Source organism: Anabrus simplex, chromosome 8 (assembly GCF_040414725.1).
Source record: "Anabrus simplex isolate iqAnaSimp1 chromosome 8, ASM4041472v1, whole genome shotgun sequence".
NCBI classification, from domain to species: domain Eukaryota; kingdom Metazoa; phylum Arthropoda; class Insecta; order Orthoptera; family Tettigoniidae; genus Anabrus; species Anabrus simplex.
This window is the reverse complement of record NC_090272.1, coordinates 35,994,615-36,021,475: the sequence shown is the minus strand read 5'-3', so window position 1 is coordinate 36,021,475 and position 26,861 is coordinate 35,994,615. Positions and strand designations below refer to the sequence as shown.

General features: G+C 44.8%; 56 non-coding genes across 56 annotated transcripts; 33 read left to right on the top strand and 23 right to left on the bottom strand.

Moving 5' to 3' along the window:
• Positions 1–434: 434 nt before the first annotated feature.
• Positions 435–506, bottom strand: TRNAE-CUC (transfer RNA glutamic acid (anticodon CUC)). Its single transcript has one exon. It is a non-coding gene; the product is annotated as a tRNA-Glu (tRNA).
• A 195-nt stretch (positions 507–701) lies between these two features.
• On the top strand, positions 702–773 carry TRNAE-UUC (transfer RNA glutamic acid (anticodon UUC)). The gene has a single exon. It is a non-coding gene; the product is annotated as a tRNA-Glu (tRNA).
• Positions 774–1,676: 903 nt separating this feature from the next.
• TRNAY-GUA (transfer RNA tyrosine (anticodon GUA)) lies at positions 1,677–1,767 on the bottom strand. Its single transcript is given in 2 exon segments — positions 1,677–1,712; positions 1,731–1,767. It is a non-coding gene; the product is annotated as a tRNA-Tyr (tRNA).
• A 130-nt stretch (positions 1,768–1,897) lies between these two features.
• TRNAD-GUC (transfer RNA aspartic acid (anticodon GUC)) lies at positions 1,898–1,969 on the top strand. The gene has a single exon. It is a non-coding gene; the product is annotated as a tRNA-Asp (tRNA).
• Positions 1,970–2,076: 107 nt separating this feature from the next.
• TRNAD-GUC (transfer RNA aspartic acid (anticodon GUC)) lies at positions 2,077–2,148 on the top strand. The gene has a single exon. It is a non-coding gene; the product is annotated as a tRNA-Asp (tRNA).
• A 665-nt stretch (positions 2,149–2,813) lies between these two features.
• Positions 2,814–2,885, bottom strand: TRNAE-CUC (transfer RNA glutamic acid (anticodon CUC)). The gene has a single exon. It is a non-coding gene; the product is annotated as a tRNA-Glu (tRNA).
• A 195-nt stretch (positions 2,886–3,080) lies between these two features.
• On the top strand, positions 3,081–3,152 carry TRNAE-UUC (transfer RNA glutamic acid (anticodon UUC)). Its single transcript has one exon. It is a non-coding gene; the product is annotated as a tRNA-Glu (tRNA).
• A 903-nt stretch (positions 3,153–4,055) lies between these two features.
• On the bottom strand, positions 4,056–4,146 carry TRNAY-GUA (transfer RNA tyrosine (anticodon GUA)). Its single transcript is given in 2 exon segments — positions 4,056–4,091; positions 4,110–4,146. It is a non-coding gene; the product is annotated as a tRNA-Tyr (tRNA).
• Positions 4,147–4,276: 130 nt separating this feature from the next.
• TRNAD-GUC (transfer RNA aspartic acid (anticodon GUC)) lies at positions 4,277–4,348 on the top strand. The gene has a single exon. It is a non-coding gene; the product is annotated as a tRNA-Asp (tRNA).
• A 107-nt stretch (positions 4,349–4,455) lies between these two features.
• On the top strand, positions 4,456–4,527 carry TRNAD-GUC (transfer RNA aspartic acid (anticodon GUC)). Its single transcript has one exon. It is a non-coding gene; the product is annotated as a tRNA-Asp (tRNA).
• A 665-nt stretch (positions 4,528–5,192) lies between these two features.
• TRNAE-CUC (transfer RNA glutamic acid (anticodon CUC)) lies at positions 5,193–5,264 on the bottom strand. Its single transcript has one exon. It is a non-coding gene; the product is annotated as a tRNA-Glu (tRNA).
• A 195-nt stretch (positions 5,265–5,459) lies between these two features.
• On the top strand, positions 5,460–5,531 carry TRNAE-UUC (transfer RNA glutamic acid (anticodon UUC)). Its single transcript has one exon. It is a non-coding gene; the product is annotated as a tRNA-Glu (tRNA).
• Positions 5,532–6,434: 903 nt separating this feature from the next.
• TRNAY-GUA (transfer RNA tyrosine (anticodon GUA)) lies at positions 6,435–6,525 on the bottom strand. Its single transcript is given in 2 exon segments — positions 6,435–6,470; positions 6,489–6,525. It is a non-coding gene; the product is annotated as a tRNA-Tyr (tRNA).
• A 130-nt stretch (positions 6,526–6,655) lies between these two features.
• Positions 6,656–6,727, top strand: TRNAD-GUC (transfer RNA aspartic acid (anticodon GUC)). The gene has a single exon. It is a non-coding gene; the product is annotated as a tRNA-Asp (tRNA).
• A 107-nt stretch (positions 6,728–6,834) lies between these two features.
• On the top strand, positions 6,835–6,906 carry TRNAD-GUC (transfer RNA aspartic acid (anticodon GUC)). Its single transcript has one exon. It is a non-coding gene; the product is annotated as a tRNA-Asp (tRNA).
• Positions 6,907–7,571: 665 nt separating this feature from the next.
• On the bottom strand, positions 7,572–7,643 carry TRNAE-CUC (transfer RNA glutamic acid (anticodon CUC)). Its single transcript has one exon. It is a non-coding gene; the product is annotated as a tRNA-Glu (tRNA).
• A 195-nt stretch (positions 7,644–7,838) lies between these two features.
• TRNAE-UUC (transfer RNA glutamic acid (anticodon UUC)) lies at positions 7,839–7,910 on the top strand. The gene has a single exon. It is a non-coding gene; the product is annotated as a tRNA-Glu (tRNA).
• A 903-nt stretch (positions 7,911–8,813) lies between these two features.
• On the bottom strand, positions 8,814–8,904 carry TRNAY-GUA (transfer RNA tyrosine (anticodon GUA)). Its single transcript is given in 2 exon segments — positions 8,814–8,849; positions 8,868–8,904. It is a non-coding gene; the product is annotated as a tRNA-Tyr (tRNA).
• Positions 8,905–9,034: 130 nt separating this feature from the next.
• On the top strand, positions 9,035–9,106 carry TRNAD-GUC (transfer RNA aspartic acid (anticodon GUC)). Its single transcript has one exon. It is a non-coding gene; the product is annotated as a tRNA-Asp (tRNA).
• A 107-nt stretch (positions 9,107–9,213) lies between these two features.
• TRNAD-GUC (transfer RNA aspartic acid (anticodon GUC)) lies at positions 9,214–9,285 on the top strand. Its single transcript has one exon. It is a non-coding gene; the product is annotated as a tRNA-Asp (tRNA).
• A 665-nt stretch (positions 9,286–9,950) lies between these two features.
• On the bottom strand, positions 9,951–10,022 carry TRNAE-CUC (transfer RNA glutamic acid (anticodon CUC)). Its single transcript has one exon. It is a non-coding gene; the product is annotated as a tRNA-Glu (tRNA).
• Positions 10,023–10,217: 195 nt separating this feature from the next.
• On the top strand, positions 10,218–10,289 carry TRNAE-UUC (transfer RNA glutamic acid (anticodon UUC)). The gene has a single exon. It is a non-coding gene; the product is annotated as a tRNA-Glu (tRNA).
• A 903-nt stretch (positions 10,290–11,192) lies between these two features.
• Positions 11,193–11,283, bottom strand: TRNAY-GUA (transfer RNA tyrosine (anticodon GUA)). Its single transcript is given in 2 exon segments — positions 11,193–11,228; positions 11,247–11,283. It is a non-coding gene; the product is annotated as a tRNA-Tyr (tRNA).
• A 130-nt stretch (positions 11,284–11,413) lies between these two features.
• On the top strand, positions 11,414–11,485 carry TRNAD-GUC (transfer RNA aspartic acid (anticodon GUC)). Its single transcript has one exon. It is a non-coding gene; the product is annotated as a tRNA-Asp (tRNA).
• A 107-nt stretch (positions 11,486–11,592) lies between these two features.
• TRNAD-GUC (transfer RNA aspartic acid (anticodon GUC)) lies at positions 11,593–11,664 on the top strand. The gene has a single exon. It is a non-coding gene; the product is annotated as a tRNA-Asp (tRNA).
• A 665-nt stretch (positions 11,665–12,329) lies between these two features.
• On the bottom strand, positions 12,330–12,401 carry TRNAE-CUC (transfer RNA glutamic acid (anticodon CUC)). Its single transcript has one exon. It is a non-coding gene; the product is annotated as a tRNA-Glu (tRNA).
• A 195-nt stretch (positions 12,402–12,596) lies between these two features.
• Positions 12,597–12,668, top strand: TRNAE-UUC (transfer RNA glutamic acid (anticodon UUC)). Its single transcript has one exon. It is a non-coding gene; the product is annotated as a tRNA-Glu (tRNA).
• Positions 12,669–13,571: 903 nt separating this feature from the next.
• Positions 13,572–13,662, bottom strand: TRNAY-GUA (transfer RNA tyrosine (anticodon GUA)). The gene is given in 2 exon segments: positions 13,572–13,607; positions 13,626–13,662. It is a non-coding gene; the product is annotated as a tRNA-Tyr (tRNA).
• Positions 13,663–13,792: 130 nt separating this feature from the next.
• TRNAD-GUC (transfer RNA aspartic acid (anticodon GUC)) lies at positions 13,793–13,864 on the top strand. Its single transcript has one exon. It is a non-coding gene; the product is annotated as a tRNA-Asp (tRNA).
• A 107-nt stretch (positions 13,865–13,971) lies between these two features.
• TRNAD-GUC (transfer RNA aspartic acid (anticodon GUC)) lies at positions 13,972–14,043 on the top strand. The gene has a single exon. It is a non-coding gene; the product is annotated as a tRNA-Asp (tRNA).
• Positions 14,044–14,708: 665 nt separating this feature from the next.
• On the bottom strand, positions 14,709–14,780 carry TRNAE-CUC (transfer RNA glutamic acid (anticodon CUC)). The gene has a single exon. It is a non-coding gene; the product is annotated as a tRNA-Glu (tRNA).
• A 195-nt stretch (positions 14,781–14,975) lies between these two features.
• TRNAE-UUC (transfer RNA glutamic acid (anticodon UUC)) lies at positions 14,976–15,047 on the top strand. Its single transcript has one exon. It is a non-coding gene; the product is annotated as a tRNA-Glu (tRNA).
• Positions 15,048–15,950: 903 nt separating this feature from the next.
• Positions 15,951–16,041, bottom strand: TRNAY-GUA (transfer RNA tyrosine (anticodon GUA)). Its single transcript is given in 2 exon segments — positions 15,951–15,986; positions 16,005–16,041. It is a non-coding gene; the product is annotated as a tRNA-Tyr (tRNA).
• A 130-nt stretch (positions 16,042–16,171) lies between these two features.
• TRNAD-GUC (transfer RNA aspartic acid (anticodon GUC)) lies at positions 16,172–16,243 on the top strand. Its single transcript has one exon. It is a non-coding gene; the product is annotated as a tRNA-Asp (tRNA).
• Positions 16,244–16,350: 107 nt separating this feature from the next.
• Positions 16,351–16,422, top strand: TRNAD-GUC (transfer RNA aspartic acid (anticodon GUC)). The gene has a single exon. It is a non-coding gene; the product is annotated as a tRNA-Asp (tRNA).
• A 665-nt stretch (positions 16,423–17,087) lies between these two features.
• Positions 17,088–17,159, bottom strand: TRNAE-CUC (transfer RNA glutamic acid (anticodon CUC)). Its single transcript has one exon. It is a non-coding gene; the product is annotated as a tRNA-Glu (tRNA).
• A 195-nt stretch (positions 17,160–17,354) lies between these two features.
• On the top strand, positions 17,355–17,426 carry TRNAE-UUC (transfer RNA glutamic acid (anticodon UUC)). The gene has a single exon. It is a non-coding gene; the product is annotated as a tRNA-Glu (tRNA).
• Positions 17,427–18,329: 903 nt separating this feature from the next.
• Positions 18,330–18,420, bottom strand: TRNAY-GUA (transfer RNA tyrosine (anticodon GUA)). Its single transcript is given in 2 exon segments — positions 18,330–18,365; positions 18,384–18,420. It is a non-coding gene; the product is annotated as a tRNA-Tyr (tRNA).
• Positions 18,421–18,550: 130 nt separating this feature from the next.
• TRNAD-GUC (transfer RNA aspartic acid (anticodon GUC)) lies at positions 18,551–18,622 on the top strand. Its single transcript has one exon. It is a non-coding gene; the product is annotated as a tRNA-Asp (tRNA).
• Positions 18,623–18,729: 107 nt separating this feature from the next.
• Positions 18,730–18,801, top strand: TRNAD-GUC (transfer RNA aspartic acid (anticodon GUC)). Its single transcript has one exon. It is a non-coding gene; the product is annotated as a tRNA-Asp (tRNA).
• Positions 18,802–19,466: 665 nt separating this feature from the next.
• On the bottom strand, positions 19,467–19,538 carry TRNAE-CUC (transfer RNA glutamic acid (anticodon CUC)). The gene has a single exon. It is a non-coding gene; the product is annotated as a tRNA-Glu (tRNA).
• A 195-nt stretch (positions 19,539–19,733) lies between these two features.
• Positions 19,734–19,805, top strand: TRNAE-UUC (transfer RNA glutamic acid (anticodon UUC)). Its single transcript has one exon. It is a non-coding gene; the product is annotated as a tRNA-Glu (tRNA).
• Positions 19,806–20,708: 903 nt separating this feature from the next.
• TRNAY-GUA (transfer RNA tyrosine (anticodon GUA)) lies at positions 20,709–20,799 on the bottom strand. The gene is given in 2 exon segments: positions 20,709–20,744; positions 20,763–20,799. It is a non-coding gene; the product is annotated as a tRNA-Tyr (tRNA).
• A 130-nt stretch (positions 20,800–20,929) lies between these two features.
• Positions 20,930–21,001, top strand: TRNAD-GUC (transfer RNA aspartic acid (anticodon GUC)). The gene has a single exon. It is a non-coding gene; the product is annotated as a tRNA-Asp (tRNA).
• A 107-nt stretch (positions 21,002–21,108) lies between these two features.
• On the top strand, positions 21,109–21,180 carry TRNAD-GUC (transfer RNA aspartic acid (anticodon GUC)). Its single transcript has one exon. It is a non-coding gene; the product is annotated as a tRNA-Asp (tRNA).
• A 665-nt stretch (positions 21,181–21,845) lies between these two features.
• Positions 21,846–21,917, bottom strand: TRNAE-CUC (transfer RNA glutamic acid (anticodon CUC)). The gene has a single exon. It is a non-coding gene; the product is annotated as a tRNA-Glu (tRNA).
• Positions 21,918–22,112: 195 nt separating this feature from the next.
• On the top strand, positions 22,113–22,184 carry TRNAE-UUC (transfer RNA glutamic acid (anticodon UUC)). Its single transcript has one exon. It is a non-coding gene; the product is annotated as a tRNA-Glu (tRNA).
• A 903-nt stretch (positions 22,185–23,087) lies between these two features.
• On the bottom strand, positions 23,088–23,178 carry TRNAY-GUA (transfer RNA tyrosine (anticodon GUA)). Its single transcript is given in 2 exon segments — positions 23,088–23,123; positions 23,142–23,178. It is a non-coding gene; the product is annotated as a tRNA-Tyr (tRNA).
• Positions 23,179–23,308: 130 nt separating this feature from the next.
• Positions 23,309–23,380, top strand: TRNAD-GUC (transfer RNA aspartic acid (anticodon GUC)). Its single transcript has one exon. It is a non-coding gene; the product is annotated as a tRNA-Asp (tRNA).
• A 107-nt stretch (positions 23,381–23,487) lies between these two features.
• Positions 23,488–23,559, top strand: TRNAD-GUC (transfer RNA aspartic acid (anticodon GUC)). The gene has a single exon. It is a non-coding gene; the product is annotated as a tRNA-Asp (tRNA).
• Positions 23,560–24,224: 665 nt separating this feature from the next.
• On the bottom strand, positions 24,225–24,296 carry TRNAE-CUC (transfer RNA glutamic acid (anticodon CUC)). The gene has a single exon. It is a non-coding gene; the product is annotated as a tRNA-Glu (tRNA).
• Positions 24,297–24,491: 195 nt separating this feature from the next.
• On the top strand, positions 24,492–24,563 carry TRNAE-UUC (transfer RNA glutamic acid (anticodon UUC)). The gene has a single exon. It is a non-coding gene; the product is annotated as a tRNA-Glu (tRNA).
• A 903-nt stretch (positions 24,564–25,466) lies between these two features.
• TRNAY-GUA (transfer RNA tyrosine (anticodon GUA)) lies at positions 25,467–25,557 on the bottom strand. The gene is given in 2 exon segments: positions 25,467–25,502; positions 25,521–25,557. It is a non-coding gene; the product is annotated as a tRNA-Tyr (tRNA).
• A 130-nt stretch (positions 25,558–25,687) lies between these two features.
• Positions 25,688–25,759, top strand: TRNAD-GUC (transfer RNA aspartic acid (anticodon GUC)). Its single transcript has one exon. It is a non-coding gene; the product is annotated as a tRNA-Asp (tRNA).
• A 107-nt stretch (positions 25,760–25,866) lies between these two features.
• TRNAD-GUC (transfer RNA aspartic acid (anticodon GUC)) lies at positions 25,867–25,938 on the top strand. Its single transcript has one exon. It is a non-coding gene; the product is annotated as a tRNA-Asp (tRNA).
• Positions 25,939–26,603: 665 nt separating this feature from the next.
• TRNAE-CUC (transfer RNA glutamic acid (anticodon CUC)) lies at positions 26,604–26,675 on the bottom strand. Its single transcript has one exon. It is a non-coding gene; the product is annotated as a tRNA-Glu (tRNA).
• Between the last annotated feature and the right edge of the window lie 186 nt (positions 26,676–26,861).

Genomic DNA, 26,861 nt, shown 5'->3' with positions numbered 1-26,861 from the left:
GGATCTTTCGTACGACATATAGTGCCGAATGGAAACCTATCTAACAAACACAGGAATACCGTTGCTGGGGTTGAAGCCACGATCATGGGATCTCTTCCACTGATCCACTGAGTTGTTGAAATTAGGTTCATTGTGTACTTACTCGTTTCTCAAGGAGCAAAACCCCTTAGAAACACTGATCATAAGAGAACAAGGACACATTGCGGCTCTTCCATGAATGAAGCTACCGTACTGGAAAAAGAAAGAGAACCTAATCGAAGGAGATCCAAGTCTAGTTTCCCCTTTCACCACGTGACTGTTCCATGTAATCACTACATTTGACATTACATATTCAGAGTTCACTTTCAGTACGGTCTCATCGTGAGTTCTAAGTTACAGTAATTGTTCTGCTCCGAAAAAGTGTTAAAATAAACAAAGAATGGATAAAATAAAATTTCCGGTACCGGGAATCGAACCCGAGCCTCCTGGGTGAGAGCCAGGTATCCTAGCCACTAGACCATACCGGACACAGCGCAAATTTAGAAACAAGTCAAACGCTGAGTGGCGGGAGTTAAGGGCTAAAGTTATTTTTTCTCTTCTCAAACGTGCGAATGACCACAAGAGATCTGTTTTGCTTGCTTCTAATAGGCGACCATTTAAAACTGCAGACCAGTTGGTGTATTGAACAAGTCTCGTGACTGTCTCAAAACATAGCCGTCGTCTCCGGTATGGTCTAGTGGCTAGGATACCTGGCTTTCACCCAGGAGGCTCGGGTTCGATTCCCGGTACCGGAATAGATTTTTGAAGCAAGATTAGGCTGCGCGTAGAAAATCTATTCGACATGGACATGGACAGCAGCTATCAACTCAACACAGCTACAGGCCTGTACTGTACAGCAAACCGCGCGTGCGCAACCGGCCGATTACTACTGCTCCGAATGTGATTTCACGTTTTCACCCTCCTAGGGGGCAACGACCTGTCTACGTCCGTCAGGCGACGAGATGTGGCGCGGTGAATGTGAGAAGGGTGCGTGCGGTCTTGGACAATATAAGACACTGTACCGGCATTCGCCATACTGAGGAGTCATTAGGCCACATTTTATTTCTTTTAACTGCTATCATTTTGTTTGAAACCAAATGGATCATTGATCCTGACTAGCTCGGGGAAAGTTCGCATGGCCTTGAATTGCATGAAATGGCGAGCGGAAGAAAGGTCGTATTGTGCCGAGAAGACAAGAATAGCTAATAGCGTAGGGAAAATAGTTCCAGTTTAGAAGCATGCATCCACTGTGCAACCTTATTACTAAACAACATCGCGGGACGTGGGCAATTGGCAAGTCTCTCGACAGTTCTCGACCACTTGCGATGCGGTTCCTTTGCCTGCCGTATTTAGAGTTCGTACTGAGTAGTTCTTGATTAGAAGGTTAATCAGATCCTCATACTGTGGTAATTTGTTATATGGCAAGTACTCAACCTGAAGATGAACTGGATTCTCAAGACCTAGTCAGTACCCGTACATAAGTTTTCTAGTTCACAATCTCAAAGTCGTTTGATCCTCAAGCGTAGTAATCTAACTACCAGTAACACATTTCACGTAATGTAACTTAGCGGAAATAACGTTACCGGTGTGTTATTAATGATATGTGAACGACACTGTAAAGTAATGTTCCCGAAAGAGGTAATTGATTGTAAAATATCTCCTCCGGGCCGGATTTGAACCAGCGACCTATGGATGTCTGATGACTTTCTCCTCTACAGTCCACCGCTCTACCAACTGAGCTACCAGAGGCGATGTAGGTGAGTACTGAACTGTCATGTGTTGCAGAAAACACAAGTAGTTGTTCACGGCTCATGTTTTGAACGGTGTTGAATTATGTGCAGTGCTAAAGAAAACAATTCAGATTTACGACGATCAGATGTCCTCGGTAGTATAGTGGTCAGTATCCCCGCCTGTCACGCGGGAGACCGGGGTTCGATTCCCCGCCGGGGAGGAATTTTTAACATATTGAGATAAAGGAATTGTGGTTGTTGGTGCACTAATACGCATCTCTTGTAACTGAATAAAGGAAAGAAATGAGACGAGATGAAGAATTTTGTATCCTCGGTAGTATAGTGGTCAGTATCCCCGCCTGTCACGCGGGAGACCGGGGTTCGATTCCCCGCCGGGGAGGTATTTTTGAAATCCTCAGGGAATTGGAGAATCAAATAAAGAAGACTTCAAATGTGAGAAAAATGACAGTTGAGCTCTTTTCAGATTGTTAGCCGATACTCAGAGAAATGCGGTAGCAATCATCATAATCATAACTGTGACCGCATTCAGGTATTTTCGTCTGCTGTCATGTCAGTTTCGACGTTCCGTTGTGCAATAACAGATGGCAGAGGAACGCGATGTGTGGCTGGGGGATCTTTCGTACGACATATAGTGCCGAATGGAAACCTATCTAACAAACACAGGAATACCGTTGCTGGGGTTGAAGCCACGATCATGGGATCTCTTCCACTGATCCACTGAGTTGTTGAAATTAGGTTCATTGTGTACTTACTCGTTTCTCAAGGAGCAAAACCCCTTAGAAACACTGATCATAAGAGAACAAGGACACATTGCGGCTCTTCCATGAATGAAGCTACCGTACTGGAAAAAGAAAGAGAACCTAATCGAAGGAGATCCAAGTCTAGTTTCCCCTTTCACCACGTGACTGTTCCATGTAATCACTACATTTGACATTACATATTCAGAGTTCACTTTCAGTACGGTCTCATCGTGAGTTCTAAGTTACAGTAATTGTTCTGCTCCGAAAAAGTGTTAAAATAAACAAAGAATGGATAAAATAAAATTTCCGGTACCGGGAATCGAACCCGAGCCTCCTGGGTGAGAGCCAGGTATCCTAGCCACTAGACCATACCGGACACAGCGCAAATTTAGAAACAAGTCAAACGCTGAGTGGCGGGAGTTAAGGGCTAAAGTTATTTTTTCTCTTCTCAAACGTGCGAATGACCACAAGAGATCTGTTTTGCTTGCTTCTAATAGGCGACCATTTAAAACTGCAGACCAGTTGGTGTATTGAACAAGTCTCGTGACTGTCTCAAAACATAGCCGTCGTCTCCGGTATGGTCTAGTGGCTAGGATACCTGGCTTTCACCCAGGAGGCTCGGGTTCGATTCCCGGTACCGGAATAGATTTTTGAAGCAAGATTAGGCTGCGCGTAGAAAATCTATTCGACATGGACATGGACAGCAGCTATCAACTCAACACAGCTACAGGCCTGTACTGTACAGCAAACCGCGCGTGCGCAACCGGCCGATTACTACTGCTCCGAATGTGATTTCACGTTTTCACCCTCCTAGGGGGCAACGACCTGTCTACGTCCGTCAGGCGACGAGATGTGGCGCGGTGAATGTGAGAAGGGTGCGTGCGGTCTTGGACAATATAAGACACTGTACCGGCATTCGCCATACTGAGGAGTCATTAGGCCACATTTTATTTCTTTTAACTGCTATCATTTTGTTTGAAACCAAATGGATCATTGATCCTGACTAGCTCGGGGAAAGTTCGCATGGCCTTGAATTGCATGAAATGGCGAGCGGAAGAAAGGTCGTATTGTGCCGAGAAGACAAGAATAGCTAATAGCGTAGGGAAAATAGTTCCAGTTTAGAAGCATGCATCCACTGTGCAACCTTATTACTAAACAACATCGCGGGACGTGGGCAATTGGCAAGTCTCTCGACAGTTCTCGACCACTTGCGATGCGGTTCCTTTGCCTGCCGTATTTAGAGTTCGTACTGAGTAGTTCTTGATTAGAAGGTTAATCAGATCCTCATACTGTGGTAATTTGTTATATGGCAAGTACTCAACCTGAAGATGAACTGGATTCTCAAGACCTAGTCAGTACCCGTACATAAGTTTTCTAGTTCACAATCTCAAAGTCGTTTGATCCTCAAGCGTAGTAATCTAACTACCAGTAACACATTTCACGTAATGTAACTTAGCGGAAATAACGTTACCGGTGTGTTATTAATGATATGTGAACGACACTGTAAAGTAATGTTCCCGAAAGAGGTAATTGATTGTAAAATATCTCCTCCGGGCCGGATTTGAACCAGCGACCTATGGATGTCTGATGACTTTCTCCTCTACAGTCCACCGCTCTACCAACTGAGCTACCAGAGGCGATGTAGGTGAGTACTGAACTGTCATGTGTTGCAGAAAACACAAGTAGTTGTTCACGGCTCATGTTTTGAACGGTGTTGAATTATGTGCAGTGCTAAAGAAAACAATTCAGATTTACGACGATCAGATGTCCTCGGTAGTATAGTGGTCAGTATCCCCGCCTGTCACGCGGGAGACCGGGGTTCGATTCCACGCCGGGGAGGAATTTTTAACATATTGAGATAAAGGAATTGTGGTTGTTGGTGCACTAATACGCATCTCTTGTAACTGAATAAAGGAAAGAAATGAGACGAGATGAAGAATTTTGTATCCTCGGTAGTATAGTGGTCAGTATCCCCGCCTGTCACGCGGGAGACCGGGGTTCGATTCCCCGCCGGGGAGGTATTTTTGAAATCCTCAGGGAATTGGAGAATCAAATAAAGAAGACTTCAAATGTGAGAAAAATGACAGTTGAGCTCTTTTCAGATTGTTAGCCGATACTCAGAGAAATGCGGTAGCAATCATCATAATCATAACTGTGACCGCATTCAGGTATTTTCGTCTGCTGTCATGTCAGTTTCGACGTTCCGTTGTGCAATAACAGATGGCAGAGGAACGCGATGTGTGGCTGGGGGATCTTTCGTACGACATATAGTGCCGAATGGAAACCTATCTAACAAACACAGGAATACCGTTGCTGGGGTTGAAGCCACGATCATGGGATCTCTTCCACTGATCCACTGAGTTGTTGAAATTAGGTTCATTGTGTACTTACTCGTTTCTCAAGGAGCAAAACCCCTTAGAAACACTGATCATAAGAGAACAAGGACACATTGCGGCTCTTCCATGAATGAAGCTACCGTACTGGAAAAAGAAAGAGAACCTAATCGAAGGAGATCCAAGTCTAGTTTCCCCTTTCACCACGTGACTGTTCCATGTAATCACTACATTTGACATTACATATTCAGAGTTCACTTTCAGTACGGTCTCATCGTGAGTTCTAAGTTACAGTAATTGTTCTGCTCCGAAAAAGTGTTAAAATAAACAAAGAATGGATAAAATAAAATTTCCGGTACCGGGAATCGAACCCGAGCCTCCTGGGTGAGAGCCAGGTATCCTAGCCACTAGACCATACCGGACACAGCGCAAATTTAGAAACAAGTCAAACGCTGAGTGGCGGGAGTTAAGGGCTAAAGTTATTTTTTCTCTTCTCAAACGTGCGAATGACCACAAGAGATCTGTTTTGCTTGCTTCTAATAGGCGACCATTTAAAACTGCAGACCAGTTGGTGTATTGAACAAGTCTCGTGACTGTCTCAAAACATAGCCGTCGTCTCCGGTATGGTCTAGTGGCTAGGATACCTGGCTTTCACCCAGGAGGCTCGGGTTCGATTCCCGGTACCGGAATAGATTTTTGAAGCAAGATTAGGCTGCGCGTAGAAAATCTATTCGACATGGACATGGACAGCAGCTATCAACTCAACACAGCTACAGGCCTGTACTGTACAGCAAACCGCGCGTGCGCAACCGGCCGATTACTACTGCTCCGAATGTGATTTCACGTTTTCACCCTCCTAGGGGGCAACGACCTGTCTACGTCCGTCAGGCGACGAGATGTGGCGCGGTGAATGTGAGAAGGGTGCGTGCGGTCTTGGACAATATAAGACACTGTACCGGCATTCGCCATACTGAGGAGTCATTAGGCCACATTTTATTTCTTTTAACTGCTATCATTTTGTTTGAAACCAAATGGATCATTGATCCTGACTAGCTCGGGGAAAGTTCGCATGGCCTTGAATTGCATGAAATGGCGAGCGGAAGAAAGGTCGTATTGTGCCGAGAAGACAAGAATAGCTAATAGCGTAGGGAAAATAGTTCCAGTTTAGAAGCATGCATCCACTGTGCAACCTTATTACTAAACAACATCGCGGGACGTGGGCAATTGGCAAGTCTCTCGACAGTTCTCGACCACTTGCGATGCGGTTCCTTTGCCTGCCGTATTTAGAGTTCGTACTGAGTAGTTCTTGATTAGAAGGTTAATCAGATCCTCATACTGTGGTAATTTGTTATATGGCAAGTACTCAACCTGAAGATGAACTGGATTCTCAAGACCTAGTCAGTACCCGTACATAAGTTTTCTAGTTCACAATCTCAAAGTCGTTTGATCCTCAAGCGTAGTAATCTAACTACCAGTAACACATTTCACGTAATGTAACTTAGCGGAAATAACGTTACCGGTGTGTTATTAATGATATGTGAACGACACTGTAAAGTAATGTTCCCGAAAGAGGTAATTGATTGTAAAATATCTCCTCCGGGCCGGATTTGAACCAGCGACCTATGGATGTCTGATGACTTTCTCCTCTACAGTCCACCGCTCTACCAACTGAGCTACCAGAGGCGATGTAGGTGAGTACTGAACTGTCATGTGTTGCAGAAAACACAAGTAGTTGTTCACGGCTCATGTTTTGAACGGTGTTGAATTATGTGCAGTGCTAAAGAAAACAATTCAGATTTACGACGATCAGATGTCCTCGGTAGTATAGTGGTCAGTATCCCCGCCTGTCACGCGGGAGACCGGGGTTCGATTCCACGCCGGGGAGGAATTTTTAACATATTGAGATAAAGGAATTGTGGTTGTTGGTGCACTAATACGCATCTCTTGTAACTGAATAAAGGAAAGAAATGAGACGAGATGAAGAATTTTGTATCCTCGGTAGTATAGTGGTCAGTATCCCCGCCTGTCACGCGGGAGACCGGGGTTCGATTCCCCGCCGGGGAGGTATTTTTGAAATCCTCAGGGAATTGGAGAATCAAATAAAGAAGACTTCAAATGTGAGAAAAATGACAGTTGAGCTCTTTTCAGATTGTTAGCCGATACTCAGAGAAATGCGGTAGCAATCATCATAATCATAACTGTGACCGCATTCAGGTATTTTCGTCTGCTGTCATGTCAGTTTCGACGTTCCGTTGTGCAATAACAGATGGCAGAGGAACGCGATGTGTGGCTGGGGGATCTTTCGTACGACATATAGTGCCGAATGGAAACCTATCTAACAAACACAGGAATACCGTTGCTGGGGTTGAAGCCACGATCATGGGATCTCTTCCACTGATCCACTGAGTTGTTGAAATTAGGTTCATTGTGTACTTACTCGTTTCTCAAGGAGCAAAACCCCTTAGAAACACTGATCATAAGAGAACAAGGACACATTGCGGCTCTTCCATGAATGAAGCTACCGTACTGGAAAAAGAAAGAGAACCTAATCGAAGGAGATCCAAGTCTAGTTTCCCCTTTCACCACGTGACTGTTCCATGTAATCACTACATTTGACATTACATATTCAGAGTTCACTTTCAGTACGGTCTCATCGTGAGTTCTAAGTTACAGTAATTGTTCTGCTCCGAAAAAGTGTTAAAATAAACAAAGAATGGATAAAATAAAATTTCCGGTACCGGGAATCGAACCCGAGCCTCCTGGGTGAGAGCCAGGTATCCTAGCCACTAGACCATACCGGACACAGCGCAAATTTAGAAACAAGTCAAACGCTGAGTGGCGGGAGTTAAGGGCTAAAGTTATTTTTTCTCTTCTCAAACGTGCGAATGACCACAAGAGATCTGTTTTGCTTGCTTCTAATAGGCGACCATTTAAAACTGCAGACCAGTTGGTGTATTGAACAAGTCTCGTGACTGTCTCAAAACATAGCCGTCGTCTCCGGTATGGTCTAGTGGCTAGGATACCTGGCTTTCACCCAGGAGGCTCGGGTTCGATTCCCGGTACCGGAATAGATTTTTGAAGCAAGATTAGGCTGCGCGTAGAAAATCTATTCGACATGGACATGGACAGCAGCTATCAACTCAACACAGCTACAGGCCTGTACTGTACAGCAAACCGCGCGTGCGCAACCGGCCGATTACTACTGCTCCGAATGTGATTTCACGTTTTCACCCTCCTAGGGGGCAACGACCTGTCTACGTCCGTCAGGCGACGAGATGTGGCGCGGTGAATGTGAGAAGGGTGCGTGCGGTCTTGGACAATATAAGACACTGTACCGGCATTCGCCATACTGAGGAGTCATTAGGCCACATTTTATTTCTTTTAACTGCTATCATTTTGTTTGAAACCAAATGGATCATTGATCCTGACTAGCTCGGGGAAAGTTCGCATGGCCTTGAATTGCATGAAATGGCGAGCGGAAGAAAGGTCGTATTGTGCCGAGAAGACAAGAATAGCTAATAGCGTAGGGAAAATAGTTCCAGTTTAGAAGCATGCATCCACTGTGCAACCTTATTACTAAACAACATCGCGGGACGTGGGCAATTGGCAAGTCTCTCGACAGTTCTCGACCACTTGCGATGCGGTTCCTTTGCCTGCCGTATTTAGAGTTCGTACTGAGTAGTTCTTGATTAGAAGGTTAATCAGATCCTCATACTGTGGTAATTTGTTATATGGCAAGTACTCAACCTGAAGATGAACTGGATTCTCAAGACCTAGTCAGTACCCGTACATAAGTTTTCTAGTTCACAATCTCAAAGTCGTTTGATCCTCAAGCGTAGTAATCTAACTACCAGTAACACATTTCACGTAATGTAACTTAGCGGAAATAACGTTACCGGTGTGTTATTAATGATATGTGAACGACACTGTAAAGTAATGTTCCCGAAAGAGGTAATTGATTGTAAAATATCTCCTCCGGGCCGGATTTGAACCAGCGACCTATGGATGTCTGATGACTTTCTCCTCTACAGTCCACCGCTCTACCAACTGAGCTACCAGAGGCGATGTAGGTGAGTACTGAACTGTCATGTGTTGCAGAAAACACAAGTAGTTGTTCACGGCTCATGTTTTGAACGGTGTTGAATTATGTGCAGTGCTAAAGAAAACAATTCAGATTTACGACGATCAGATGTCCTCGGTAGTATAGTGGTCAGTATCCCCGCCTGTCACGCGGGAGACCGGGGTTCGATTCCACGCCGGGGAGGAATTTTTAACATATTGAGATAAAGGAATTGTGGTTGTTGGTGCACTAATACGCATCTCTTGTAACTGAATAAAGGAAAGAAATGAGACGAGATGAAGAATTTTGTATCCTCGGTAGTATAGTGGTCAGTATCCCCGCCTGTCACGCGGGAGACCGGGGTTCGATTCCCCGCCGGGGAGGTATTTTTGAAATCCTCAGGGAATTGGAGAATCAAATAAAGAAGACTTCAAATGTGAGAAAAATGACAGTTGAGCTCTTTTCAGATTGTTAGCCGATACTCAGAGAAATGCGGTAGCAATCATCATAATCATAACTGTGACCGCATTCAGGTATTTTCGTCTGCTGTCATGTCAGTTTCGACGTTCCGTTGTGCAATAACAGATGGCAGAGGAACGCGATGTGTGGCTGGGGGATCTTTCGTACGACATATAGTGCCGAATGGAAACCTATCTAACAAACACAGGAATACCGTTGCTGGGGTTGAAGCCACGATCATGGGATCTCTTCCACTGATCCACTGAGTTGTTGAAATTAGGTTCATTGTGTACTTACTCGTTTCTCAAGGAGCAAAACCCCTTAGAAACACTGATCATAAGAGAACAAGGACACATTGCGGCTCTTCCATGAATGAAGCTACCGTACTGGAAAAAGAAAGAGAACCTAATCGAAGGAGATCCAAGTCTAGTTTCCCCTTTCACCACGTGACTGTTCCATGTAATCACTACATTTGACATTACATATTCAGAGTTCACTTTCAGTACGGTCTCATCGTGAGTTCTAAGTTACAGTAATTGTTCTGCTCCGAAAAAGTGTTAAAATAAACAAAGAATGGATAAAATAAAATTTCCGGTACCGGGAATCGAACCCGAGCCTCCTGGGTGAGAGCCAGGTATCCTAGCCACTAGACCATACCGGACACAGCGCAAATTTAGAAACAAGTCAAACGCTGAGTGGCGGGAGTTAAGGGCTAAAGTTATTTTTTCTCTTCTCAAACGTGCGAATGACCACAAGAGATCTGTTTTGCTTGCTTCTAATAGGCGACCATTTAAAACTGCAGACCAGTTGGTGTATTGAACAAGTCTCGTGACTGTCTCAAAACATAGCCGTCGTCTCCGGTATGGTCTAGTGGCTAGGATACCTGGCTTTCACCCAGGAGGCTCGGGTTCGATTCCCGGTACCGGAATAGATTTTTGAAGCAAGATTAGGCTGCGCGTAGAAAATCTATTCGACATGGACATGGACAGCAGCTATCAACTCAACACAGCTACAGGCCTGTACTGTACAGCAAACCGCGCGTGCGCAACCGGCCGATTACTACTGCTCCGAATGTGATTTCACGTTTTCACCCTCCTAGGGGGCAACGACCTGTCTACGTCCGTCAGGCGACGAGATGTGGCGCGGTGAATGTGAGAAGGGTGCGTGCGGTCTTGGACAATATAAGACACTGTACCGGCATTCGCCATACTGAGGAGTCATTAGGCCACATTTTATTTCTTTTAACTGCTATCATTTTGTTTGAAACCAAATGGATCATTGATCCTGACTAGCTCGGGGAAAGTTCGCATGGCCTTGAATTGCATGAAATGGCGAGCGGAAGAAAGGTCGTATTGTGCCGAGAAGACAAGAATAGCTAATAGCGTAGGGAAAATAGTTCCAGTTTAGAAGCATGCATCCACTGTGCAACCTTATTACTAAACAACATCGCGGGACGTGGGCAATTGGCAAGTCTCTCGACAGTTCTCGACCACTTGCGATGCGGTTCCTTTGCCTGCCGTATTTAGAGTTCGTACTGAGTAGTTCTTGATTAGAAGGTTAATCAGATCCTCATACTGTGGTAATTTGTTATATGGCAAGTACTCAACCTGAAGATGAACTGGATTCTCAAGACCTAGTCAGTACCCGTACATAAGTTTTCTAGTTCACAATCTCAAAGTCGTTTGATCCTCAAGCGTAGTAATCTAACTACCAGTAACACATTTCACGTAATGTAACTTAGCGGAAATAACGTTACCGGTGTGTTATTAATGATATGTGAACGACACTGTAAAGTAATGTTCCCGAAAGAGGTAATTGATTGTAAAATATCTCCTCCGGGCCGGATTTGAACCAGCGACCTATGGATGTCTGATGACTTTCTCCTCTACAGTCCACCGCTCTACCAACTGAGCTACCAGAGGCGATGTAGGTGAGTACTGAACTGTCATGTGTTGCAGAAAACACAAGTAGTTGTTCACGGCTCATGTTTTGAACGGTGTTGAATTATGTGCAGTGCTAAAGAAAACAATTCAGATTTACGACGATCAGATGTCCTCGGTAGTATAGTGGTCAGTATCCCCGCCTGTCACGCGGGAGACCGGGGTTCGATTCCCCGCCGGGGAGGAATTTTTAACATATTGAGATAAAGGAATTGTGGTTGTTGGTGCACTAATACGCATCTCTTGTAACTGAATAAAGGAAAGAAATGAGACGAGATGAAGAATTTTGTATCCTCGGTAGTATAGTGGTCAGTATCCCCGCCTGTCACGCGGGAGACCGGGGTTCGATTCCCCGCCGGGGAGGTATTTTTGAAATCCTCAGGGAATTGGAGAATCAAATAAAGAAGACTTCAAATGTGAGAAAAATGACAGTTGAGCTCTTTTCAGATTGTTAGCCGATACTCAGAGAAATGCGGTAGCAATCATCATAATCATAACTGTGACCGCATTCAGGTATTTTCGTCTGCTGTCATGTCAGTTTCGACGTTCCGTTGTGCAATAACAGATGGCAGAGGAACGCGATGTGTGGCTGGGGGATCTTTCGTACGACATATAGTGCCGAATGGAAACCTATCTAACAAACACAGGAATACCGTTGCTGGGGTTGAAGCCACGATCATGGGATCTCTTCCACTGATCCACTGAGTTGTTGAAATTAGGTTCATTGTGTACTTACTCGTTTCTCAAGGAGCAAAACCCCTTAGAAACACTGATCATAAGAGAACAAGGACACATTGCGGCTCTTCCATGAATGAAGCTACCGTACTGGAAAAAGAAAGAGAACCTAATCGAAGGAGATCCAAGTCTAGTTTCCCCTTTCACCACGTGACTGTTCCATGTAATCACTACATTTGACATTACATATTCAGAGTTCACTTTCAGTACGGTCTCATCGTGAGTTCTAAGTTACAGTAATTGTTCTGCTCCGAAAAAGTGTTAAAATAAACAAAGAATGGATAAAATAAAATTTCCGGTACCGGGAATCGAACCCGAGCCTCCTGGGTGAGAGCCAGGTATCCTAGCCACTAGACCATACCGGACACAGCGCAAATTTAGAAACAAGTCAAACGCTGAGTGGCGGGAGTTAAGGGCTAAAGTTATTTTTTCTCTTCTCAAACGTGCGAATGACCACAAGAGATCTGTTTTGCTTGCTTCTAATAGGCGACCATTTAAAACTGCAGACCAGTTGGTGTATTGAACAAGTCTCGTGACTGTCTCAAAACATAGCCGTCGTCTCCGGTATGGTCTAGTGGCTAGGATACCTGGCTTTCACCCAGGAGGCTCGGGTTCGATTCCCGGTACCGGAATAGATTTTTGAAGCAAGATTAGGCTGCGCGTAGAAAATCTATTCGACATGGACATGGACAGCAGCTATCAACTCAACACAGCTACAGGCCTGTACTGTACAGCAAACCGCGCGTGCGCAACCGGCCGATTACTACTGCTCCGAATGTGATTTCACGTTTTCACCCTCCTAGGGGGCAACGACCTGTCTACGTCCGTCAGGCGACGAGATGTGGCGCGGTGAATGTGAGAAGGGTGCGTGCGGTCTTGGACAATATAAGACACTGTACCGGCATTCGCCATACTGAGGAGTCATTAGGCCACATTTTATTTCTTTTAACTGCTATCATTTTGTTTGAAACCAAATGGATCATTGATCCTGACTAGCTCGGGGAAAGTTCGCATGGCCTTGAATTGCATGAAATGGCGAGCGGAAGAAAGGTCGTATTGTGCCGAGAAGACAAGAATAGCTAATAGCGTAGGGAAAATAGTTCCAGTTTAGAAGCATGCATCCACTGTGCAACCTTATTACTAAACAACATCGCGGGACGTGGGCAATTGGCAAGTCTCTCGACAGTTCTCGACCACTTGCGATGCGGTTCCTTTGCCTGCCGTATTTAGAGTTCGTACTGAGTAGTTCTTGATTAGAAGGTTAATCAGATCCTCATACTGTGGTAATTTGTTATATGGCAAGTACTCAACCTGAAGATGAACTGGATTCTCAAGACCTAGTCAGTACCCGTACATAAGTTTTCTAGTTCACAATCTCAAAGTCGTTTGATCCTCAAGCGTAGTAATCTAACTACCAGTAACACATTTCACGTAATGTAACTTAGCGGAAATAACGTTACCGGTGTGTTATTAATGATATGTGAACGACACTGTAAAGTAATGTTCCCGAAAGAGGTAATTGATTGTAAAATATCTCCTCCGGGCCGGATTTGAACCAGCGACCTATGGATGTCTGATGACTTTCTCCTCTACAGTCCACCGCTCTACCAACTGAGCTACCAGAGGCGATGTAGGTGAGTACTGAACTGTCATGTGTTGCAGAAAACACAAGTAGTTGTTCACGGCTCATGTTTTGAACGGTGTTGAATTATGTGCAGTGCTAAAGAAAACAATTCAGATTTACGACGATCAGATGTCCTCGGTAGTATAGTGGTCAGTATCCCCGCCTGTCACGCGGGAGACCGGGGTTCGATTCCACGCCGGGGAGGAATTTTTAACATATTGAGATAAAGGAATTGTGGTTGTTGGTGCACTAATACGCATCTCTTGTAACTGAATAAAGGAAAGAAATGAGACGAGATGAAGAATTTTGTATCCTCGGTAGTATAGTGGTCAGTATCCCCGCCTGTCACGCGGGAGACCGGGGTTCGATTCCCCGCCGGGGAGGTATTTTTGAAATCCTCAGGGAATTGGAGAATCAAATAAAGAAGACTTCAAATGTGAGAAAAATGACAGTTGAGCTCTTTTCAGATTGTTAGCCGATACTCAGAGAAATGCGGTAGCAATCATCATAATCATAACTGTGACCGCATTCAGGTATTTTCGTCTGCTGTCATGTCAGTTTCGACGTTCCGTTGTGCAATAACAGATGGCAGAGGAACGCGATGTGTGGCTGGGGGATCTTTCGTACGACATATAGTGCCGAATGGAAACCTATCTAACAAACACAGGAATACCGTTGCTGGGGTTGAAGCCACGATCATGGGATCTCTTCCACTGATCCACTGAGTTGTTGAAATTAGGTTCATTGTGTACTTACTCGTTTCTCAAGGAGCAAAACCCCTTAGAAACACTGATCATAAGAGAACAAGGACACATTGCGGCTCTTCCATGAATGAAGCTACCGTACTGGAAAAAGAAAGAGAACCTAATCGAAGGAGATCCAAGTCTAGTTTCCCCTTTCACCACGTGACTGTTCCATGTAATCACTACATTTGACATTACATATTCAGAGTTCACTTTCAGTACGGTCTCATCGTGAGTTCTAAGTTACAGTAATTGTTCTGCTCCGAAAAAGTGTTAAAATAAACAAAGAATGGATAAAATAAAATTTCCGGTACCGGGAATCGAACCCGAGCCTCCTGGGTGAGAGCCAGGTATCCTAGCCACTAGACCATACCGGACACAGCGCAAATTTAGAAACAAGTCAAACGCTGAGTGGCGGGAGTTAAGGGCTAAAGTTATTTTTTCTCTTCTCAAACGTGCGAATGACCACAAGAGATCTGTTTTGCTTGCTTCTAATAGGCGACCATTTAAAACTGCAGACCAGTTGGTGTATTGAACAAGTCTCGTGACTGTCTCAAAACATAGCCGTCGTCTCCGGTATGGTCTAGTGGCTAGGATACCTGGCTTTCACCCAGGAGGCTCGGGTTCGATTCCCGGTACCGGAATAGATTTTTGAAGCAAGATTAGGCTGCGCGTAGAAAATCTATTCGACATGGACATGGACAGCAGCTATCAACTCAACACAGCTACAGGCCTGTACTGTACAGCAAACCGCGCGTGCGCAACCGGCCGATTACTACTGCTCCGAATGTGATTTCACGTTTTCACCCTCCTAGGGGGCAACGACCTGTCTACGTCCGTCAGGCGACGAGATGTGGCGCGGTGAATGTGAGAAGGGTGCGTGCGGTCTTGGACAATATAAGACACTGTACCGGCATTCGCCATACTGAGGAGTCATTAGGCCACATTTTATTTCTTTTAACTGCTATCATTTTGTTTGAAACCAAATGGATCATTGATCCTGACTAGCTCGGGGAAAGTTCGCATGGCCTTGAATTGCATGAAATGGCGAGCGGAAGAAAGGTCGTATTGTGCCGAGAAGACAAGAATAGCTAATAGCGTAGGGAAAATAGTTCCAGTTTAGAAGCATGCATCCACTGTGCAACCTTATTACTAAACAACATCGCGGGACGTGGGCAATTGGCAAGTCTCTCGACAGTTCTCGACCACTTGCGATGCGGTTCCTTTGCCTGCCGTATTTAGAGTTCGTACTGAGTAGTTCTTGATTAGAAGGTTAATCAGATCCTCATACTGTGGTAATTTGTTATATGGCAAGTACTCAACCTGAAGATGAACTGGATTCTCAAGACCTAGTCAGTACCCGTACATAAGTTTTCTAGTTCACAATCTCAAAGTCGTTTGATCCTCAAGCGTAGTAATCTAACTACCAGTAACACATTTCACGTAATGTAACTTAGCGGAAATAACGTTACCGGTGTGTTATTAATGATATGTGAACGACACTGTAAAGTAATGTTCCCGAAAGAGGTAATTGATTGTAAAATATCTCCTCCGGGCCGGATTTGAACCAGCGACCTATGGATGTCTGATGACTTTCTCCTCTACAGTCCACCGCTCTACCAACTGAGCTACCAGAGGCGATGTAGGTGAGTACTGAACTGTCATGTGTTGCAGAAAACACAAGTAGTTGTTCACGGCTCATGTTTTGAACGGTGTTGAATTATGTGCAGTGCTAAAGAAAACAATTCAGATTTACGACGATCAGATGTCCTCGGTAGTATAGTGGTCAGTATCCCCGCCTGTCACGCGGGAGACCGGGGTTCGATTCCACGCCGGGGAGGAATTTTTAACATATTGAGATAAAGGAATTGTGGTTGTTGGTGCACTAATACGCATCTCTTGTAACTGAATAAAGGAAAGAAATGAGACGAGATGAAGAATTTTGTATCCTCGGTAGTATAGTGGTCAGTATCCCCGCCTGTCACGCGGGAGACCGGGGTTCGATTCCCCGCCGGGGAGGTATTTTTGAAATCCTCAGGGAATTGGAGAATCAAATAAAGAAGACTTCAAATGTGAGAAAAATGACAGTTGAGCTCTTTTCAGATTGTTAGCCGATACTCAGAGAAATGCGGTAGCAATCATCATAATCATAACTGTGACCGCATTCAGGTATTTTCGTCTGCTGTCATGTCAGTTTCGACGTTCCGTTGTGCAATAACAGATGGCAGAGGAACGCGATGTGTGGCTGGGGGATCTTTCGTACGACATATAGTGCCGAATGGAAACCTATCTAACAAACACAGGAATACCGTTGCTGGGGTTGAAGCCACGATCATGGGATCTCTTCCACTGATCCACTGAGTTGTTGAAATTAGGTTCATTGTGTACTTACTCGTTTCTCAAGGAGCAAAACCCCTTAGAAACACTGATCATAAGAGAACAAGGACACATTGCGGCTCTTCCATGAATGAAGCTACCGTACTGGAAAAAGAAAGAGAACCTAATCGAAGGAGATCCAAGTCTAGTTTCCCCTTTCACCACGTGACTGTTCCATGTAATCACTACATTTGACATTACATATTCAGAGTTCACTTTCAGTACGGTCTCATCGTGAGTTCTAAGTTACAGTAATTGTTCTGCTCCGAAAAAGTGTTAAAATAAACAAAGAATGGATAAAATAAAATTTCCGGTACCGGGAATCGAACCCGAGCCTCCTGGGTGAGAGCCAGGTATCCTAGCCACTAGACCATACCGGACACAGCGCAAATTTAGAAACAAGTCAAACGCTGAGTGGCGGGAGTTAAGGGCTAAAGTTATTTTTTCTCTTCTCAAACGTGCGAATGACCACAAGAGATCTGTTTTGCTTGCTTCTAATAGGCGACCATTTAAAACTGCAGACCAGTTGGTGTATTGAACAAGTCTCGTGACTGTCTCAAAACATAGCCGTCGTCTCCGGTATGGTCTAGTGGCTAGGATACCTGGCTTTCACCCAGGAGGCTCGGGTTCGATTCCCGGTACCGGAATAGATTTTTGAAGCAAGATTAGGCTGCGCGTAGAAAATCTATTCGACATGGACATGGACAGCAGCTATCAACTCAACACAGCTACAGGCCTGTACTGTACAGCAAACCGCGCGTGCGCAACCGGCCGATTACTACTGCTCCGAATGTGATTTCACGTTTTCACCCTCCTAGGGGGCAACGACCTGTCTACGTCCGTCAGGCGACGAGATGTGGCGCGGTGAATGTGAGAAGGGTGCGTGCGGTCTTGGACAATATAAGACACTGTACCGGCATTCGCCATACTGAGGAGTCATTAGGCCACATTTTATTTCTTTTAACTGCTATCATTTTGTTTGAAACCAAATGGATCATTGATCCTGACTAGCTCGGGGAAAGTTCGCATGGCCTTGAATTGCATGAAATGGCGAGCGGAAGAAAGGTCGTATTGTGCCGAGAAGACAAGAATAGCTAATAGCGTAGGGAAAATAGTTCCAGTTTAGAAGCATGCATCCACTGTGCAACCTTATTACTAAACAACATCGCGGGACGTGGGCAATTGGCAAGTCTCTCGACAGTTCTCGACCACTTGCGATGCGGTTCCTTTGCCTGCCGTATTTAGAGTTCGTACTGAGTAGTTCTTGATTAGAAGGTTAATCAGATCCTCATACTGTGGTAATTTGTTATATGGCAAGTACTCAACCTGAAGATGAACTGGATTCTCAAGACCTAGTCAGTACCCGTACATAAGTTTTCTAGTTCACAATCTCAAAGTCGTTTGATCCTCAAGCGTAGTAATCTAACTACCAGTAACACATTTCACGTAATGTAACTTAGCGGAAATAACGTTACCGGTGTGTTATTAATGATATGTGAACGACACTGTAAAGTAATGTTCCCGAAAGAGGTAATTGATTGTAAAATATCTCCTCCGGGCCGGATTTGAACCAGCGACCTATGGATGTCTGATGACTTTCTCCTCTACAGTCCACCGCTCTACCAACTGAGCTACCAGAGGCGATGTAGGTGAGTACTGAACTGTCATGTGTTGCAGAAAACACAAGTAGTTGTTCACGGCTCATGTTTTGAACGGTGTTGAATTATGTGCAGTGCTAAAGAAAACAATTCAGATTTACGACGATCAGATGTCCTCGGTAGTATAGTGGTCAGTATCCCCGCCTGTCACGCGGGAGACCGGGGTTCGATTCCACGCCGGGGAGGAATTTTTAACATATTGAGATAAAGGAATTGTGGTTGTTGGTGCACTAATACGCATCTCTTGTAACTGAATAAAGGAAAGAAATGAGACGAGATGAAGAATTTTGTATCCTCGGTAGTATAGTGGTCAGTATCCCCGCCTGTCACGCGGGAGACCGGGGTTCGATTCCCCGCCGGGGAGGTATTTTTGAAATCCTCAGGGAATTGGAGAATCAAATAAAGAAGACTTCAAATGTGAGAAAAATGACAGTTGAGCTCTTTTCAGATTGTTAGCCGATACTCAGAGAAATGCGGTAGCAATCATCATAATCATAACTGTGACCGCATTCAGGTATTTTCGTCTGCTGTCATGTCAGTTTCGACGTTCCGTTGTGCAATAACAGATGGCAGAGGAACGCGATGTGTGGCTGGGGGATCTTTCGTACGACATATAGTGCCGAATGGAAACCTATCTAACAAACACAGGAATACCGTTGCTGGGGTTGAAGCCACGATCATGGGATCTCTTCCACTGATCCACTGAGTTGTTGAAATTAGGTTCATTGTGTACTTACTCGTTTCTCAAGGAGCAAAACCCCTTAGAAACACTGATCATAAGAGAACAAGGACACATTGCGGCTCTTCCATGAATGAAGCTACCGTACTGGAAAAAGAAAGAGAACCTAATCGAAGGAGATCCAAGTCTAGTTTCCCCTTTCACCACGTGACTGTTCCATGTAATCACTACATTTGACATTACATATTCAGAGTTCACTTTCAGTACGGTCTCATCGTGAGTTCTAAGTTACAGTAATTGTTCTGCTCCGAAAAAGTGTTAAAATAAACAAAGAATGGATAAAATAAAATTTCCGGTACCGGGAATCGAACCCGAGCCTCCTGGGTGAGAGCCAGGTATCCTAGCCACTAGACCATACCGGACACAGCGCAAATTTAGAAACAAGTCAAACGCTGAGTGGCGGGAGTTAAGGGCTAAAGTTATTTTTTCTCTTCTCAAACGTGCGAATGACCACAAGAGATCTGTTTTGCTTGCTTCTAATAGGCGACCATTTAAAACTGCAGACCAGTTGGTGTATTGAACAAGTCTCGTGACTGTCTCAAAACATAGCCGTCGTCTCCGGTATGGTCTAGTGGCTAGGATACCTGGCTTTCACCCAGGAGGCTCGGGTTCGATTCCCGGTACCGGAATAGATTTTTGAAGCAAGATTAGGCTGCGCGTAGAAAATCTATTCGACATGGACATGGACAGCAGCTATCAACTCAACACAGCTACAGGCCTGTACTGTACAGCAAACCGCGCGTGCGCAACCGGCCGATTACTACTGCTCCGAATGTGATTTCACGTTTTCACCCTCCTAGGGGGCAACGACCTGTCTACGTCCGTCAGGCGACGAGATGTGGCGCGGTGAATGTGAGAAGGGTGCGTGCGGTCTTGGACAATATAAGACACTGTACCGGCATTCGCCATACTGAGGAGTCATTAGGCCACATTTTATTTCTTTTAACTGCTATCATTTTGTTTGAAACCAAATGGATCATTGATCCTGACTAGCTCGGGGAAAGTTCGCATGGCCTTGAATTGCATGAAATGGCGAGCGGAAGAAAGGTCGTATTGTGCCGAGAAGACAAGAATAGCTAATAGCGTAGGGAAAATAGTTCCAGTTTAGAAGCATGCATCCACTGTGCAACCTTATTACTAAACAACATCGCGGGACGTGGGCAATTGGCAAGTCTCTCGACAGTTCTCGACCACTTGCGATGCGGTTCCTTTGCCTGCCGTATTTAGAGTTCGTACTGAGTAGTTCTTGATTAGAAGGTTAATCAGATCCTCATACTGTGGTAATTTGTTATATGGCAAGTACTCAACCTGAAGATGAACTGGATTCTCAAGACCTAGTCAGTACCCGTACATAAGTTTTCTAGTTCACAATCTCAAAGTCGTTTGATCCTCAAGCGTAGTAATCTAACTACCAGTAACACATTTCACGTAATGTAACTTAGCGGAAATAACGTTACCGGTGTGTTATTAATGATATGTGAACGACACTGTAAAGTAATGTTCCCGAAAGAGGTAATTGATTGTAAAATATCTCCTCCGGGCCGGATTTGAACCAGCGACCTATGGATGTCTGATGACTTTCTCCTCTACAGTCCACCGCTCTACCAACTGAGCTACCAGAGGCGATGTAGGTGAGTACTGAACTGTCATGTGTTGCAGAAAACACAAGTAGTTGTTCACGGCTCATGTTTTGAACGGTGTTGAATTATGTGCAGTGCTAAAGAAAACAATTCAGATTTACGACGATCAGATGTCCTCGGTAGTATAGTGGTCAGTATCCCCGCCTGTCACGCGGGAGACCGGGGTTCGATTCCACGCCGGGGAGGAATTTTTAACATATTGAGATAAAGGAATTGTGGTTGTTGGTGCACTAATACGCATCTCTTGTAACTGAATAAAGGAAAGAAATGAGACGAGATGAAGAATTTTGTATCCTCGGTAGTATAGTGGTCAGTATCCCCGCCTGTCACGCGGGAGACCGGGGTTCGATTCCCCGCCGGGGAGGTATTTTTGAAATCCTCAGGGAATTGGAGAATCAAATAAAGAAGACTTCAAATGTGAGAAAAATGACAGTTGAGCTCTTTTCAGATTGTTAGCCGATACTCAGAGAAATGCGGTAGCAATCATCATAATCATAACTGTGACCGCATTCAGGTATTTTCGTCTGCTGTCATGTCAGTTTCGACGTTCCGTTGTGCAATAACAGATGGCAGAGGAACGCGATGTGTGGCTGGGGGATCTTTCGTACGACATATAGTGCCGAATGGAAACCTATCTAACAAACACAGGAATACCGTTGCTGGGGTTGAAGCCACGATCATGGGATCTCTTCCACTGATCCACTGAGTTGTTGAAATTAGGTTCATTGTGTACTTACTCGTTTCTCAAGGAGCAAAACCCCTTAGAAACACTGATCATAAGAGAACAAGGACACATTGCGGCTCTTCCATGAATGAAGCTACCGTACTGGAAAAAGAAAGAGAACCTAATCGAAGGAGATCCAAGTCTAGTTTCCCCTTTCACCACGTGACTGTTCCATGTAATCACTACATTTGACATTACATATTCAGAGTTCACTTTCAGTACGGTCTCATCGTGAGTTCTAAGTTACAGTAATTGTTCTGCTCCGAAAAAGTGTTAAAATAAACAAAGAATGGATAAAATAAAATTTCCGGTACCGGGAATCGAACCCGAGCCTCCTGGGTGAGAGCCAGGTATCCTAGCCACTAGACCATACCGGACACAGCGCAAATTTAGAAACAAGTCAAACGCTGAGTGGCGGGAGTTAAGGGCTAAAGTTATTTTTTCTCTTCTCAAACGTGCGAATGACCACAAGAGATCTGTTTTGCTTGCTTCTAATAGGCGACCATTTAAAACTGCAGACCAGTTGGTGTATTGAACAAGTCTCGTGACTGTCTCAAAACATAGCCGTCGTCTCCGGTATGGTCTAGTGGCTAGGATACCTGGCTTTCACCCAGGAGGCTCGGGTTCGATTCCCGGTACCGGAATAGATTTTTGAAGCAAGATTAGGCTGCGCGTAGAAAATCTATTCGACATGGACATGGACAGCAGCTATCAACTCAACACAGCTACAGGCCTGTACTGTACAGCAAACCGCGCGTGCGCAACCGGCCGATTACTACTGCTCCGAATGTGATTTCACGTTTTCACCCTCCTAGGGGGCAACGACCTGTCTACGTCCGTCAGGCGACGAGATGTGGCGCGGTGAATGTGAGAAGGGTGCGTGCGGTCTTGGACAATATAAGACACTGTACCGGCATTCGCCATACTGAGGAGTCATTAGGCCACATTTTATTTCTTTTAACTGCTATCATTTTGTTTGAAACCAAATGGATCATTGATCCTGACTAGCTCGGGGAAAGTTCGCATGGCCTTGAATTGCATGAAATGGCGAGCGGAAGAAAGGTCGTATTGTGCCGAGAAGACAAGAATAGCTAATAGCGTAGGGAAAATAGTTCCAGTTTAGAAGCATGCATCCACTGTGCAACCTTATTACTAAACAACATCGCGGGACGTGGGCAATTGGCAAGTCTCTCGACAGTTCTCGACCACTTGCGATGCGGTTCCTTTGCCTGCCGTATTTAGAGTTCGTACTGAGTAGTTCTTGATTAGAAGGTTAATCAGATCCTCATACTGTGGTAATTTGTTATATGGCAAGTACTCAACCTGAAGATGAACTGGATTCTCAAGACCTAGTCAGTACCCGTACATAAGTTTTCTAGTTCACAATCTCAAAGTCGTTTGATCCTCAAGCGTAGTAATCTAACTACCAGTAACACATTTCACGTAATGTAACTTAGCGGAAATAACGTTACCGGTGTGTTATTAATGATATGTGAACGACACTGTAAAGTAATGTTCCCGAAAGAGGTAATTGATTGTAAAATATCTCCTCCGGGCCGGATTTGAACCAGCGACCTATGGATGTCTGATGACTTTCTCCTCTACAGTCCACCGCTCTACCAACTGAGCTACCAGAGGCGATGTAGGTGAGTACTGAACTGTCATGTGTTGCAGAAAACACAAGTAGTTGTTCACGGCTCATGTTTTGAACGGTGTTGAATTATGTGCAGTGCTAAAGAAAACAATTCAGATTTACGACGATCAGATGTCCTCGGTAGTATAGTGGTCAGTATCCCCGCCTGTCACGCGGGAGACCGGGGTTCGATTCCACGCCGGGGAGGAATTTTTAACATATTGAGATAAAGGAATTGTGGTTGTTGGTGCACTAATACGCATCTCTTGTAACTGAATAAAGGAAAGAAATGAGACGAGATGAAGAATTTTGTATCCTCGGTAGTATAGTGGTCAGTATCCCCGCCTGTCACGCGGGAGACCGGGGTTCGATTCCCCGCCGGGGAGGTATTTTTGAAATCCTCAGGGAATTGGAGAATCAAATAAAGAAGACTTCAAATGTGAGAAAAATGACAGTTGAGCTCTTTTCAGATTGTTAGCCGATACTCAGAGAAATGCGGTAGCAATCATCATAATCATAACTGTGACCGCATTCAGGTATTTTCGTCTGCTGTCATGTCAGTTTCGACGTTCCGTTGTGCAATAACAGATGGCAGAGGAACGCGATGTGTGGCTGGGGGATCTTTCGTACGACATATAGTGCCGAATGGAAACCTATCTAACAAACACAGGAATACCGTTGCTGGGGTTGAAGCCACGATCATGGGATCTCTTCCACTGATCCACTGAGTTGTTGAAATTAGGTTCATTGTGTACTTACTCGTTTCTCAAGGAGCAAAACCCCTTAGAAACACTGATCATAAGAGAACAAGGACACATTGCGGCTCTTCCATGAATGAAGCTACCGTACTGGAAAAAGAAAGAGAACCTAATCGAAGGAGATCCAAGTCTAGTTTCCCCTTTCACCACGTGACTGTTCCATGTAATCACTACATTTGACATTACATATTCAGAGTTCACTTTCAGTACGGTCTCATCGTGAGTTCTAAGTTACAGTAATTGTTCTGCTCCGAAAAAGTGTTAAAATAAACAAAGAATGGATAAAATAAAATTTCCGGTACCGGGAATCGAACCCGAGCCTCCTGGGTGAGAGCCAGGTATCCTAGCCACTAGACCATACCGGACACAGCGCAAATTTAGAAACAAGTCAAACGCTGAGTGGCGGGAGTTAAGGGCTAAAGTTATTTTTTCTCTTCTCAAACGTGCGAATGACCACAAGAGATCTGTTTTGCTTGCTTCTAATAGGCGACCATTTAAAACTGCAGACCAGTTGGTGTATTGAACAAGTCTCGTGACTGTCTCAAAACATAGCCGTCGTCTCCGGTATGGTCTAGTGGCTAGGATACCTGGCTTTCACCCAGGAGGCTCGGGTTCGATTCCCGGTACCGGAATAGATTTTTGAAGCAAGATTAGGCTGCGCGTAGAAAATCTATTCGACATGGACATGGACAGCAGCTATCAACTCAACACAGCTACAGGCCTGTACTGTACAGCAAACCGCGCGTGCGCAACCGGCCGATTACTACTGCTCCGAATGTGATTTCACGTTTTCACCCTCCTAGGGGGCAACGACCTGTCTACGTCCGTCAGGCGACGAGATGTGGCGCGGTGAATGTGAGAAGGGTGCGTGCGGTCTTGGACAATATAAGACACTGTACCGGCATTCGCCATACTGAGGAGTCATTAGGCCACATTTTATTTCTTTTAACTGCTATCATTTTGTTTGAAACCAAATGGATCATTGATCCTGACTAGCTCGGGGAAAGTTCGCATGGCCTTGAATTGCATGAAATGGCGAGCGGAAGAAAGGTCGTATTGTGCCGAGAAGACAAGAATAGCTAATAGCGTAGGGAAAATAGTTCCAGTTTAGAAGCATGCATCCACTGTGCAACCTTATTACTAAACAACATCGCGGGACGTGGGCAATTGGCAAGTCTCTCGACAGTTCTCGACCACTTGCGATGCGGTTCCTTTGCCTGCCGTATTTAGAGTTCGTACTGAGTAGTTCTTGATTAGAAGGTTAATCAGATCCTCATACTGTGGTAATTTGTTATATGGCAAGTACTCAACCTGAAGATGAACTGGATTCTCAAGACCTAGTCAGTACCCGTACATAAGTTTTCTAGTTCACAATCTCAAAGTCGTTTGATCCTCAAGCGTAGTAATCTAACTACCAGTAACACATTTCACGTAATGTAACTTAGCGGAAATAACGTTACCGGTGTGTTATTAATGATATGTGAACGACACTGTAAAGTAATGTTCCCGAAAGAGGTAATTGATTGTAAAATATCTCCTCCGGGCCGGATTTGAACCAGCGACCTATGGATGTCTGATGACTTTCTCCTCTACAGTCCACCGCTCTACCAACTGAGCTACCAGAGGCGATGTAGGTGAGTACTGAACTGTCATGTGTTGCAGAAAACACAAGTAGTTGTTCACGGCTCATGTTTTGAACGGTGTTGAATCATGTGCAGTGCTAAAGAAAACAATTCAGATTTACGACGATCAGATGTCCTCGGTAGTATAGTGGTCAGTATCCCCGCCTGTCACGCGGGAGACCGGGGTTCGATTCCCCGCCGGGGAGGAATTTTTAACATATTGAGATAAAGGAATTGTGGTTGTTGGTGCACTAATACGCATCTCTTGTAACTGAATAAAGGAAAGAAATGAGACGAGATGAAGAATTTTGTATCCTCGGTAGTATAGTGGTCAGTATCCCCGCCTGTCACGCGGGAGACCGGGGTTCGATTCCCCGCCGGGGAGGTATTTTTGAAATCCTCAGGGAATTGGAGAATCAAATAAAGAAGACTTCAAATGTGAGAAAAATGACAGTTGAGCTCTTTTCAGATTGTTAGCCGATACTCAGAGAAATGCGGTAGCAATCATCATAATCATAACTGTGACCGCATTCAGGTATTTTCGTCTGCTGTCATGTCAGTTTCGACGTTCCGTTGTGCAATAACAGATGGCAGAGGAACGCGATGTGTGGCTGGGGGATCTTTCGTACGACATATAGTGCCGAATGGAAACCTATCTAACAAACACAGGAATACCGTTGCTGGGGTTGAAGCCACGATCATGGGATCTCTTCCACTGATCCACTGAGTTGTTGAAATTAGGTTCATTGTGTACTTACTCGTTTCTCAAGGAGCAAAACCCCTTAGAAACACTGATCATAAGAGAACAAGGACACATTGCGGCTCTTCCATGAATGAAGCTACCGTACTGGAAAAAGAAAGAGAACCTAATCGAAGGAGATCCAAGTCTAGTTTCCCCTTTCACCACGTGACTGTTCCATGTAATCACTACATTTGACATTACATATTCAGAGTTCACTTTCAGTACGGTCTCATCGTGAGTTCTAAGTTACAGTCATTGTTCTGCTCCGAAAAAGTGTTAAAATAAACAAAGAATGGATAAAATAAAATTTCCGGTACCGGGAATCGAACCCGAGCCTCCTGGGTGAGAGCCAGGTATCCTAGCCACTAGACCATACCGGACACAGCGCAAATTTAGAAACAAGTCAAACGCTGAGTGGCGGGAGTTAAGGGCTAAAGTTATTTTTTCTCTTCTCAAACGTGCGAATGACCACAAGAGATCTGTTTTGCTTGCTTCTAATAGGCGACCATTTAAAACTGCAGACCAGTTGGTGTATTGAACAAGTCTCGTGACTGTCTCAAAACATA